This window comes from Gorilla gorilla, chromosome 8 (assembly GCF_029281585.2).
Source record: "Gorilla gorilla gorilla isolate KB3781 chromosome 8, NHGRI_mGorGor1-v2.1_pri, whole genome shotgun sequence".
NCBI lineage: Eukaryota > Metazoa > Chordata > Mammalia > Primates > Hominidae > Gorilla > Gorilla gorilla.
Window position 1 is genome coordinate 16,525,451 of NC_073232.2, and position 11,605 is coordinate 16,537,055.

General features: G+C 46.2%; 1 long non-coding RNA gene across 1 annotated transcript; it reads left to right on the forward strand.

The window, feature by feature from the left end:
• The first annotated feature begins 203 nt into the window (after positions 1-203).
• LOC134759168 (uncharacterized) lies at positions 204-4,567 on the forward strand. Its single transcript, XR_010135099.1, has 3 exons — positions 204-432; positions 1,058-1,256; positions 3,294-4,567. It is a non-coding gene; the product is annotated as an uncharacterized lncRNA (long non-coding RNA).
• The last annotated feature ends 7,038 nt before the right edge of the window (positions 4,568-11,605 follow it).

The following is an 11,605-nucleotide window of genomic DNA, read 5'->3' on the forward strand; positions in this document are numbered from 1 at the left end:
AGTTTCTGTGCGTTCAGAGCCTCCACTTAATTTCTCACAGTGTGGGCCTTCATAGAAGGTTCTTTGTTGGGTCACCTCGGCTCCTGCGCTCAGATGACAATAGGAGCTTCAGGAGCTAAAATGACCGATGTGCTGTGCTGGTCAGGGTTCACTTGCAGACAGCAGAGTCTGCCCCGGCTAGTTACACAGAGGAGGATTGATTACCGGCTTTCAATGACTCCCAGCATCACTGGGGGTGGGGGGTGGGTGCTGAAGAAATTGAAGACACTCCAGGCTGCCTCCCAAAGCCACACAGCAGAAAGGGGCCACCAAGAAGCTGAGATTCTGTCGTCACCGGAGAGCCGCCTGCCTGCAGGCCAGCCCTGCATGTGACTGTTGCTGCTGCGTGCACACCCGCTCAGTGCTGCCTTTCATCCCACTTCCCCTCCCCAGGTCAGTTCAGAATTCGAGTCCCAAGCAATTGTTCCTGATGGGGAAATGGCAATTCCATTTTAGGTGACCTGAATTAGGTATTAGGTGCCTTGTATGCCAGTTCTCCAGAGAAACAACACACGCGCATGTGTGTGCGTGTGTGTGTGTGTGTGTGTGTGTGGAGGGAGAGAGAGAGAGAGAGAGAGAGAGAGAGAGAGAGAGAGAGAGAGAGAGAGAGATTTATTACAAGGAAGCTGCTCACACAGCAATGGAGGCTTGACAAGTCTAAAATCCGCAGGGTGGGTCTGTGGGCTGGAGACCCAGGAGAGCTAATGGTGGAGCTCCAGTTCAAATGTCGTCTGCTGACAGAATTCTTTCTTGCTTGGAGGAGGTCAGTCTTTTGTTCTATTCAGGCCCTCAACTGATGAGATGAGGCCCTCCCACTTCACAGAGGACAGTCTGCTTTACTCAAAGCCCACTGATTGAAATGTTCATTTCATCCCAAAACACCCTTATGGAAAAATCCAGAATAGTGTTTGACTAAACATGCGGGCACTGTGGCCCAGCCAAGTTGATACATAAAATTCACCATCACGTGTGTGCCCTGTTGCATGGGACTCTAACAAATTCCTCCCACCCTCTACAGCACAGGAAGGCGCCCCAGAGAGAGGCTGGAATACACACGGTGTGAGCCAGTCTGCAGACTCTGCCAGATGCCTATGGAGACATCCTTGTGAAATTAGAATAGCTCTTCTCAGTTTATTTATGGAATCTTCTTGAAGATCAAAGATGAAGCACCGCTGTTGGTTTTGGTTTCCCCTATTATGACGGAGTCTGAATGAAAGGTGAACAATTCTATTTAGGTTCTAGCCTAGATGTGGGGGGAAAAATGTCTATGCTAAGCATGACCATTGAGGTTTACAAAAACAAAAGTAGGGTCGCAAGCTAACAAAGAAAAACTAGAGAAAAGATTCTCCTGGCCATGCCCACAGCTGTTCCCAGAAGCTTCCTGAAACTGGTGATTTTATGTTCCTACCTTTCCTCTTAAGACTCCTGATGTACGTCTATTTCCCTGAGTTAATATAAAGTGACCAACTGCCAAAGTTTTCAGTTTCTCTCAAAATTTCAGCCAAACGCCTTGGAGGGAGGGCCTGAAGTCCTCCCACTAGAATTCAGCAGATCAACTCTCGAAGCTGCTATCTTGACCACTGAATAGTTTCAAGTTCCTTAGGCAGTAATGAAAATACATAACAATCATTAACATTTGGAGGGTGCTCTATATTTGGAATTATTTTCATATCTCTTGTGTTCTTTGGTCTTCACAACACGTCTTGGAGTTATTTTTTTCCCCAGATAGAGAAAACAGAAACTCGAGTACTTTTTTGTTTTGAGACAGGGTCTTGCTGTGTCACCCTGGCTGGAGTACAGTGGTATGATCACAGCTCACTACAGCCTCAAACTTCCAGGCTCAAGAGATCCTTCCATCTCAGCCTCCTGAGTATCTGGGTCTGCAGGAGCACACCACCACACCCAGCTTATTTTTGTATTTTTAGTAGAGATGGGATTTTGCCATGTTGCTCAGGCTGATCTCAAACTCCTGACTCTATGACCCAGGCTGGAGTGCGGTGGCATGATAACAACTCACTTTAGCCTCAACCTCCCAGGCTCAATTGATCCTCCTGCCTCAGCCTCCCGAGCAGCTGGGACTACAGATGCAAAACACCACACCCAGCTAATTTTTAAATTTTTTATAGAGACAGAGTCCCACTATGTTGCCCAGGCTGGTCTCGAAATCCTGGGCTCAAGCTATTTGCCTGCCTCTGCCTCCCAAAGTGCTGGGATTACAGGTGTACATCACTGTGCCTGGACTCAGGTACATTAAGTGACTTTCTCTATGTAGCCCAGTGGTTAGTACCAGAGGCAGAAGCCCAGTTCCCTCACTCAACTCCAGTCTGATTTCCTCGTCCTGCAGCTCCCATGCCCAAAGTTTTGTCCTAGCATCGGTTGCTTAACTCTGGGCTGTGGGATTATCAATAAGACACCAGCCCATAGGTGATTCTCAGCCTCGGTTCATGGCACCCACTTTGAGGTAGCTCAGATGGGTTGTGCAATTTGTCAAAAGTTCATTTTAACTTGCTGTCATTGAAAATATATTTGGGGTCTATTAGTGCTTCTGTTTTAATATTTTTGTAACCATCCCGCAAGGGGGCAACTAGAGTTCTTAGAGCGGCCGAAAACTCTAGCACAGCTTTTCTTGGGATCATTGTTAGACATTCTTTATTTATAACCAGACCACAAAACTTAGCACAAGTTCAAGAAAATTTGCTATAGCTCACTTGGTAAAAATTCTGTGTTAAATGGCTGGGCATGGTGGCTCATGCCTGTAATCCCAGCACTTTGGGAGGCTGAGGCTGGCAGATCACCTGAGGTCAGGAGATCGAGACCAGCCTGGCCAATGTGGTGAAACCCCTACTAAACCGTCTCTACTAAAAATACAAAAAATTAGCCGGGCGTGGTGGCAGGCACCTGTAATCCCAGCTATACGGGAGGCTGAGGCAGGAGAATTGCTTGAACCTGGGAGGCAGAGGTTGCAGTGAGCCGAGATTGCACCACTGCACTCCAGCCTGGGCAACAGAGAGAGACTCAGTCAAAAAAAAAAAAAAAAAAAAAAATTGTGTTAACTTACTAGTTTGAGCAGTTTCCTTATTAGAGGTCTATGCTAAATAGAAGGTTTATTCTCTCACCCTCTTTTTCTTGTCTCTGTCCTGTTTGAGTTTGTGCTGGTATTTTCTGCTATTTTAAAATATTTTGGTCCTTTAAATGTCTATCAGCTTCTCCCTACTTCCTAACATGCCTCACACATAGGCCTCATGGTTTTCCAGGTGGAACAACCCTAAGATCATAATGCTGTTGATTTAATGTTGGAAGCTCCTCTGAGGAAGGGACCATGCCATGCATTTATTTGCATTTTACACAAAGGCTGTCAAATGGGGCCATCCTTGTGCCTTCTTGATAGGGCAGCTGTCCTTGAAATGAAGTAATCACTCAAGCCCTTGTTGAATGTGCACAAGAATGAATGAATCAATCAATAAATGAACCAATGATGCTCTAACAGGTGAGATGGAACAGGAGGATCATGAGCTCTTGAGCCTAGGCCCATTTCTGCTAAAGGATTTCTCATCCCTGAAAGCAATGTCCATCCCTCAAAGCCTTGCCTTTCCCTTTGAGAATGATCACACATCTTGTTTCCTATCTCAATACCTCACTCAAATTCCTTGGAGATCCTGGCACAGCAGAGAGTTAGTAGCCTACGGTGTGAATCGCCTCTGGAACTTTAAAAACTGTTGACACCCGGAGAATCTGATTCAGCAGGTCTGGAGCAGGGTAGTGGGTCTGTGGGTTTCATGATGAACCTGATGCCCACCAAACAACGAGAGCCGCGGTCCTAAGGTAGAGGACCAAAGAGTTCACTCTGTTGCAATTTTTGAGTGCTTGAAAGTAGTTTTATTTTTGTTTTTCTTTGTGAGAAACTTTGCACTAAGACAGAAAGATGAGTCTGTTTTTAATATCATCCCTACGAAGGGAGCACCTCCACCACAATTACCGTGACGAGATCTTTCAGAGAGCATTTCCAACTCTATCATCTGGTTGGGGCTCGGCTAAATCGTGATTGTGTCCCTGAAATACACTGATGCCTACTTACCCTGCGTCACACTGGTTTTACTGGATATTAAAGTGGACTTCCAGAAAGTTACAAAAGACCTGAAGAACACTAGTGATTCCTCTCTGATTCAATGCAACAGTCACTCACATCCACTGAGGTCCTCCTGGAAGCCAGGCCTGGTGTTTTCACGTGGTATTTTCTCATTCAAGCTTCACAGCAATCCAAGGGGGTGAGGTTGTCTTATCTCCATCTTAAAGATGAAGGAAGCCAGGCTCTCCCAGGCTACATAATTTGGCCAGGGCTAAGGCTCCAGGGCTCAGGGCCACCTGGGGCGCTAACTCCAAAGTCCTTAACCATGGTGCCACCCTATTTCCTATTTGTAGCTCCATTTGAAAAGTGTTAATTCAAGCTTCCTTGAACTTTCCTTTGGAGTTTGTTGCCTTTTTTGTAGTTGTTAAATCAAGAGGGTCAAATAGCAAAACAAGAAGAAAATTTATAGAGCTCTAGGGAGTGGATAACGGGAAACTCTGCAGGCCCAGCAGTGAATTCCATGCTGGGAAACCTTGGATGGAAGGGGATTCTGGCACCTCCTGTTATTTTAGGTGGGGACTGAGTATGAGTTAATTTCCAGCTGCCCACACAGACCTTATCAATCAGGATGGCTCCATGACACTTGCCAACACCATGCTGACATTTGACCTTGCTGCCATTTTATGCTCACCTTACTTAAATGACAAGGGATAATGAATGTTTGCAACTGGTCAGGCATCAGCACGTCAGAACGTGGAAGATCACAGAGACTTGCAACTGGAAGAATTTTTTGTTTGTTTGCTTTTAAATGAAGCTAGGTGACTCTGCCTCCAAAGTCTTAGAAACTGCCTTGCTGGAGAGGCCACTACAGTAACATAGACAAAGCTCTAAGCCACTACTCATCACTGAGCTACAGGAACAAGAAGAAAAGTTTAGATAAAGAGAAGTAAAGCATTCTCCTAACGCAGCCTAAGTAGAAAACTGAACCTGAAAAACAGGTTTATCAGCATCATTGAAACAAAAAGCAATATAGATTCAATCATAGTGTCACTTTAACATGGCTGAATTTTCAGATACTGTGATTTCCTGTTGGAGTTTTAGTAGAACTAAGTAAGGGGTTGATATGGAATCTGTTCCATTTATCAAGTACTGTGTAACAAACTATCCCCAAACATAGAGGCAAAAAACAACAAAAACACTTATTTTGCTCTTGAATCTGCAATTCAGGCAGGGCTTGACAAGGAAAGCTTGTCTCTGCTCTGCTCACTGTCAGCCGGGACAGTTCAAAGGCAGGGGGCTAAAATTATCTGAAGCTCAGTCATTCACATGCCCAGTGATTCACACTGACTTTTGGCTAGGACCTGAGCTAGGCTTGTCTGCCGGACAGCTACGCGTGGCCTCACCATGTGGCCTCACCACATGGAAGCACCATGTGCTTCCTCACAACATGGCGGCTGGATTTCAATGATGAGTGTCCTAAGAGAGAGAGGACAGCAGCTGTATCACTGTTTGTGACCTGTCTCAAGAGCCATGCAGCCTCACTTCCATTGCCATCTATTCATCGAGATGACCACAAAGGCCCACCTGAATTCAATGGAATGGCGAAATAGATCCTACCTCTTGCTGGGCATAGTGGCAAGGTACAGAACAGCATGTGGGACTAGAAATAGTGCAGTGTCCCTTTTTGGAAAATACAGTCGGCCTCAGAATCCATGGTGCAGGATTGCCCCAGAAAGCCATATGAATTATTCTTTATGGAAGTTGGACACTCTGAAGAGCAGATGACCTTTGCCACCATGATATGATGTCCCACCCCTCTCTAATGCCAACCTTCCACCTGTCCCAGGAAGGGCTGTCTTCTCACAGTAGGTGTTGGGTATTTCTGCCTCCCCTTTTGGCTTCTGCCCAACCATACCCTCACCCCTATGCCTCCTCTAGCTGCTCTAGTTCACAATATTCTCTCTCTTCTCTGAACTTTTACTTCCTATAGCACCGACAGAGCCTTGATATACTTCCTCCTCTCATGAGTTAATTTCCTTGTGTGCCTGTTTGCCTCAAAACCAGATAATAGGCCCTTGGCCCCTCTCCCTATGTCATGCACAGAGTGGGCATTCAGTGAATGGTTCTTGATTTGATTATACATTCATGACGTCACCGTAGAGTTAGTCTCCCTGGGCTACATATCAACATGGAAGAAAACTGCAGCCCCCTGACCTATTAGAAGAATGTGACATCTCACGGGAGTGCTCAGTTGCCCTTCGAAGACAGGAAAATAAATGTCAGATTTGGTTTTGTTTATCCGATCTTCATGCACTCATGGCTTCGTACCTCTGGGGGTGGAAAGAATTGGAATGCTTCATAATTGTTTAGAGGTAAGCATAAAACACACTAAGGCATTGAACTCTGGGTGTGGTGAAAAAGAGAGAAGCTGGGAAGGGTGAGAATTCATGGAATCTGGTGGGTGCTCCTCATTTTGTGCCTTTGTGTGGGAGAAGAGCAGATAGATGGTGGGAGGGTGAAAGGAAGGGCTATTTCAAGTTGCTCCAAAAACTGGGAGTGGGTGGGAATTAAGTCTCTATCAGGTCAAGTTAATACTGGTTAGAACTAGCAAAGTGACGGAGAGTGAGCCTTGGGGTTTATTTTTTGGAAGGAGTCTAAAAGTCCTTCCCACAAAGCACTCCAGCTCCATCTAATGCAATGCCTCTGATTTGTCATAGGCAATTTCTATGAACTTACGCTGTTTTCCCAGTGGACTGGAGTTTATGTATCTCTCTTAATCTGCACAGCCCAGTGGGGAGAGAATCTGTGTTTGTTCCCCTCCCATCTCCTTGCTTACAACTCCTGCTCCCAGCTGGCTTCAGGAACACCCTTGGCAGCGGGGGTAGTGGACCCTCCCTCCACCCCCAAAAACTTAAAGAATGTGCCTTGATTAGAAGCACAAAGCAGATCTCAAGATGTGCTCAGCAGCTGTGGACACCCTGGAGATAAAAAGGAGAGGGGGCCGGTGCCTGTAATGCCAGCACTTTGGGAGGCCGAGGCAGGAAGATCACTTGAGGTCAGGAGTTCGAGACCAGCCTGGCCAACATGGCGAAACCCCGTCTCTACTAAAAATACAAAAAATTAGCCAGGCGTGGTGGTGAGCACCTATAATCCCAGCAACTTGGGAGGCTGAGGCATGAGAATTGCTTGGACCCAGGAGGAAGAGGTTGCAGTGAGCTGAGATTGCGCCACTGCTCTCCAGCCTGGGTGACAGAGTAAGACTCTGTCTCAAAAAAAAAAAAAAAAAAAAGAGAGAGATAGAGAACGTAGAGGAATGGAACCATTTATATTACATATCCAAAAAGGGGACAATCCACTTTTTGGTTTAGAACATGACATGTTGTCTTCACGCCAAGCCATCCTTTCCAAATTGTGTTCTATTAATTTAATCTTATGATTACTTTGTATTGATTGTCTAAAGCCCTCACCAATTTGCGACAGTAAAATGCACCCTGGAAGGATGTTAGGTTTAGGAGAGATGCAAGTTGATACCACCGGCCACTGGCCACCAGGTCTCCATTCACAGATAACAGATTTTTGTTTCCATTATCAGTTGACAGATAACAGCTATGTGATTGACTGGGTGAAAAATAAATTTACTGTAGCATGTTAGTTGCACCATTTCACTCCCTTTATATTTTTAAAGCAAAGATTAAAGTTCAAAAAGAAGCCTCATTTGGTGTTTTTCACGTCTGATGGTAAACTCCCTGAGGACAGAGACAGTTGGTTTCCTGGGAGAAAACCCCATGGCTTATCACCAAACAGCGTGCAAACAGTAGGTGCATGGGTGGGGAGGCCTCAATAGTGTCACATACAAAGAAAGGAGTGAAAGCCTGACATAAATTCTCTTCCTTATCCAAAAAGCAAAGCTATCCTATGCAGAGGAAAATGGAGCTGAAACAAGTATGTCTCTTTCCTTCTTTGTATCCCACGACTGTAACCACAGGTATCGCTCTTAGGACCTGTGGAGTCATTCACTGTCCAAAGGCCACGGAGGCTCATTCCTTGTTAGAATAAGGTTGCCTGTGCAGACAGCTGGTCCTGTGTGCAGGCATCTGGGCTCATGCCTCCCAGGAGGGGAGGATGGGGCTGCCGTTGCTGTTGCCATGGCCCCGTACAGTGTTTCCATAACACAGCCGGCCCATATCCCAAGCAGGCCAGCTTGGACAGTTTGCCCTGCATGATGCGAGACAGGCTGGAGAGGGATCAAGGACCCTTTGGGATTGGAATTCTGGGTTTTGCATGTGACAGTTTAACTCGGCTAAGACCAGGCCAGTACATGAGCGCAGGCCCAAGATCCAAAAGGGAAAGTCCTGAACGCCCCCTTCCCCCTGTCTTTTCGGCGGGACTTTGGGAGTTTGCAGGGTGTTCTGAGAGTTTGGGCCTCAGGGATTCTCGCGTCCGGGAGATTCCAGGAGCTGTAGGGGGTGGAATGCGAGTAGGAGGAGAGGTGAATAATGACTGGTGGACCCGCATGGGCTAACTCTTACGGTTCAAGGGTTCAGGAAGAGATTTGCAAAGTCTCTACTCTACTTTGTCTACAAAAGAACACAAAGGAATTCAGAAACTTAATTTGAAGTGGAGTTTTTGGGGATTTTTTACTTCTTGGCAGTGGTAGGCTACCCACCATCTGGGACCTGTATGTGTCATTGAAAAGAGGGTCCCCTCTGGCATGAGTGGAGTGCGGTAGGCGTGGCCTGGAATCCCTGGGTGGCCTGACAGCCCGTTTTAATCAGCAATTCTACTGGAGTTCCAGTGACCCAGGGAACAAAGTTCACCACTGCTCCTTACTCAGAACTGGTGATAATGTTGACAGGGCTGATGGGAATCCTCCTGCTGGCTGCAAACTCCACCTGCAGCAGAGACGGGGCTTCTAGGGAGACAGGGTCAGTGTGAGTGAGTGCTGCTGGGTTTGCCCGGCTGCTGGAGTGGGTGTGCTACTCCTCAGTGTGCAGGGGGCATCCTCTGCCCCAAACCGACCCCATCTCATCGTCCCTTGCTGATTCCTCCTGACTGCCTCCATGATCCGTCCTACTTCCCAAAACAGAGAGGATATCTAAATATCATTTTTCAACTTCCCCAGCTGGTAAATGATGAAATTATTATATACTTGCCTTTCTTATCTTTCTACCAAACAGTAGGTTCCTTGAAGACAGACGTCATTATCATTCCTGCTTATGTTCATGTCCCCTAATTAACAGGCTTTGTGCTTACCTAACAAGTATGTGGCACGTATCTGTTTAAATAGCATAAAACAAATATCTCAGTGTTTGCAGTAGTGGACATATACCAATAAAGTGTCAAGGGTGCCATTTCAGAATCCCTTAACCTTCCAGCAACTTTTTGGTGACCACAAAGATGGTGTTTTGCCTGTGATGCCTCACTCTCCTAATATACTATATGGAATAATGACTTTCTATATCCATAATCAGTATTTACTTTGAATGTCAGTAGGTTGAGTTAGTAGTTTGATTCTGGTCCCTTGTTTACTCTGATGCAATCCCCTGTAAGAAGGACCTGACAAAGTGCCTGGTGAATGGGATTCGGTACATGCCAGTACCTTTTCTTTCCCTGCTAATGCAAACTTAGCAATAAGCACTCACAGAAGTGAGAGTCTAGAGCCTTGGTTATTGGCTGTGACTCTGCCATCACACTTAGGTGATCATTAAGACATCATTTGGTAGTATCTTTCCTCTGGCAAGAGGAAGAGATGGCTGTTTTTGCATAGGGATAAGATATTATCTTTAAAGCACTTTGTGATCCCAGAAGAAAAGTGTACTCTAAGACCCCGGAGCACTACCCCATTTCTCTACTGTTATTAACAAAATAAATGTGTGTCTGGCACAAGGACTTACACTTAGCAGATAACTCCCAAACTATCAGTGTAGTGGTGCGTCATTTTTTGGCCACTTGGTCTTTTTGGGCGAATGCCTAACTGTGGAGACTCCCCCCACTTTACCAGTCCTGCCTCCACGTGGGAGCTTTGGCGGGGTTTATTTCTTGGGGCCAAGTCTCAACAAGTTGAATAGGAAAGCTTGGCAGCCCTAAGCTTCTTTTTCGTCTTCCCTAGGGCACGCTCCTATGAGCATGTTAGGAAAGAGATTTTTAGGACAGCATTTCAGTCTCGGTTCTTTGGTCTTTTTAGTTAAAGGTCCACGGCCCTGATTTTCAGATGGACATAGTTGTACCAGCTAGAGCTCATAGAGAAGAGAGATTTAGACATTTGCTACTCCAAGCACAGTCCACAGGCATCTGTGTGGGCCTCCCTTGGGGGAGTGTTGGAAATAGAGGATCTCAGACTCATGCCCCTCCCCCAACACCAGAATTGACCTGGCACCACATTCTCCAGGTGACTCACGAGCACTTGCACCTTTGAGAAGACTGATGGAGACAAACGCCCGGGAAGCCGTCTGCAGACCCTGGAAAGGGGGTGTGCACTTGACCCAATCGGAGGCAGTTGTTTGGCTCAGCATCACAGAAAACAGATGTATTAGTCCATTTTCACATTGCTGATAAAGACATGCCCAAGACGGGGAAGAAAAAGAGGTTTCATTGGACTTACAGTTCCACATAGCTGGGGAGGACTCAGAATCATGGTGGGAGGCGAAAGATATTTCATACATGGTGGCGGCAAGAGAAAATGAGGAAAATGCAAAAGCGGAAACCCCTGATAAACCCATCAGATCTTGTGAGACTTATCTGCCACCACAAGAACAGTATGGGTGAAACCACCCCCGTGATTCAAGTCATCTCCCACCAGGTCCCTCCCACAACATGTGGGAATTACGGGAGTACAATTCAAGATGAGATTAGGGTGGGGACACAAAGCCAGACCATATCAATGGAAAAATCCAGAAGGATATGGAAATAGGGTGTAGTTCCAATGCAAGTTTCACCATAGAAGCTACTAGGCTCCTTCAGCTGCAGATCTGGGGCAGATCAACCATCTAATTAGGCCCTGCCAAGAGGGTGCCTGGGAAGGAAGGCCGTGGCAGGCAAGAGGAAGAGGAAAGAGAGGGTGCAAATTATCTTCCTATAAATTTTCAAGTAACCTATATGCATTATAAGATTTCCAGGCACTACGTAAGAGCATAAAGTAAGCACCAGACATGAGTGTTGCCTTCCTCCGAGATTGTACTCATCATATGGAATTGATTAAGAGCACAGACTGCCATTGTTTGAACCCAGCTGTAGCACTCCCCAGCTGTGTGATCTCAGGCAAATTATGTAACTTCTCCCTGCCTCCATTTCCTCAGCTGGAGATAACAGCAGGGTTGTTGTGAGGGTTCAGCTTTGACGTGTGTAAAGCACTTTCACACCATGGCAGCCCGTCAGTCTTATGAGTTGGCTGTTCTCATTCTAATACTTTCATGATTTTCCACGTTTAAAACTTGGATCCATTTGGCATTTCAGTGTAAGGAGCGGGGTAAAGAATTACGGATGTGTCCCCCTCCTCCAGTG